Source organism: Pollachius pollachius, assembly GCF_949987615.1.
Source record: "Pollachius pollachius genome assembly, chromosome: 1".
Taxonomy (NCBI): Eukaryota; Metazoa; Chordata; class Actinopteri; order Gadiformes; family Gadidae; genus Pollachius; species Pollachius pollachius.
In genome coordinates this window covers 21,423,370-21,425,869 of record NC_136934.1, presented here as the reverse complement: position 1 = coordinate 21,425,869, position 2,500 = coordinate 21,423,370, and positions in this window count along the sequence as shown.

Sequence of the window (2,500 nt, the reverse complement as noted above, 5' to 3'; positions counted from 1 at the left end):
AGTACTGATCTGAATGTGTTTGTCTCATTCTCTCTCTCTCCATCTATGTGTGTGTGTTTGTGGTTGTTTGTGTCACCCTCTTCCTCCCTATCTTCAGCTCTCTGTCTGTGTGTGTATGTGTTTATGTCTCTCGCCCCTCCACTCTTCATCTGAATGAGTGTGTGTGTGTGTGTGTGTGTTTGTGTGTGTATGTGTGTATTGATCTTCACATCAGCTATATGTTCCTAAACACTCTAGTCCTCTGCTATTGTTTCAGTACTGATGCACACCGCTCACATGTACAGCAGGTACAATCAAAAGAGCCTAAGCGCTGTGAATGGTGTGTGTGTGTGTGTGTGTGCGTGTGTGTGTGTGTGTTTGTGCGTGTGTGTGTGTGTGTGTATGTTTGTCTATGTGTGTGTGTGCTTTCCGATTTAAGATGTTGATGAACCTATTGATTATGTTTGTAATCATAAATAATGCTTAATATGAATGTTTATGTCATAAATAATAACATGTGTGTCTGTGTGTGTCTATCTGATTGTGTGTGTGTGTGTGTGTGTGTGTGTGTGTGTATGTGTGTGTGTGTGTGTGTGTGTGTGTTTGTGTGTGTGTGTGTGTGTGTGTAGACTGAAGTACACACAAGCCTTTAAGTGGAATTTCTGCTTTTCTCTCCAGGATTATTCTCCCTCTCTATCTTCCGGAGGAGGAGGGCCTTGTTGTTGACTCCTCTTGACCTCCTTGGGGGGGGGAATGTGAAGAGCTTGCTGAGAAAAGGCCAGAAGAATGAATAGAGACACAGGAGTCCTCCTTGTACGTCTCCAAGCACAGCAGCCACTACGTATATGGCCATCTTACCTCCCAATGCATGACTATGCTTTTAGCAAATACACACACACACACACACACACACACACACACACACACACACACACACACACACACACACACACCATGGACACATTAAAAGATGTGTCACCAAATTGTGTCCATGACAAAATGTAATTTATAATTGACCATTTATGATTGTCTCATCACATGCTGAGGTTTGAGTACCTGGGTCTACATGGATGTGTGTTATTGGAAATGTAGTCATGTCAATGGGGACAAAGCAACTCAACCGTTGATATTGAATGTACATCTTCAAAATCTAACATTAGAATTTGAATATTATATTCAGAAAAACACACCAGACTAAAAAAACATACAGACGATTGTAAATATTGGAGACATACAAGAGCCGTGATGATGTGTGGTTTCCAGGGTTACACACACACACATACATGGGGTCCTTACAGTAAATATACCAGGAAGCGCAACGCTCCCAGTGGACTGGTGTTGGTCCAACTGGAATAAAGCAGTTAAATAATAAAATGGTCTTTGGACTCTGAGGGGGGTGGACGGGGTCAGAGATCATGGGAAAGACGAGCTTTAAACTTTGACCCCCGCTGGTGCAGAGGTGAGTTACCTGATGAATGCACAAGGGAGAGGGCTGTGGTTATGTGTGTGTGTGTGTGTGTGTATGTGTGTGCGCGCGCATGCGTGTGTGTGTGTGTGTGTGTGTGGTAGTGTGTTGGTGGGTGTTCGTGGTAGTATATGTGGGTGGTAGGGTGAATTGGTGAATTGATAAGATCTCTTGTGATGATCTGATACAGGTCGTGACATTCAAACACACACACACAGCTGTGCAGTAAGCTGACTATTGATCAGATAAACTGAAAGTCTTTATCCAGCATCATGCAGCGTAGCGGCTAATGAAAGGGAAGCATTGATCATGCTGCTGCTAATGATGTCACCAGTTTTCAAGCTTTCTCTCAAACAATACTGGAACGCAAGATACTTATAAAACCTGAATTATGACACTTTGTATGAAGTATGTGTGTTTGTGTGTGTGTGTGTGTGTGTGTGTGTGTGTGTGTGTGTGTGTGTGTGTGTGTGTGACTAGTGGTTGTGGTGTGTGTGTGTGTGTGTGACAAGTGGTGACGGTGGTGTGTGTTTGCCTATGTCTATGAGCGTGTCTGCCCTGTGTGTGTGTGTTTGTGTGTGTGTGTGTCTGACTTGTGGTTACGGTGGTGTGTGTTTGCCTATGTCTCTGAGTGTGTGTCTACCCTGTGTGTGTGTGTGTGTGTGTGTGTGTGTGTGTGTGTGTGTGTGTGTGTGTGTGTGTGTGTGTGTGTGTGTGAGTGCGGGCCCCCTGCGGCGCTCCGCTCCATATGTAGTTTGTTTCCTCCAGTGGAGCAGCAGACTGCCGCTCCTGCTCTAATAGTCCCTCATCATTTCCGGCTGGCTGCAGAGATTGCCTATCGACCACTTGTGACCCCGGCCTAGCCCCCTCCCCGCCCACCTATACATAGATAATACACTAAGATAGGCTGCTACCGCACAGCTAACGCACAAATAGATCATATGCTAACGGCTAGCACTGCAGGGCTGCTGTTTGAATACACATGACACAAAGACCATGTGTGTGTGTGTGTGTGCCCTGGGAGCCCCCAAAACACAGGGATATTGTATACACTGC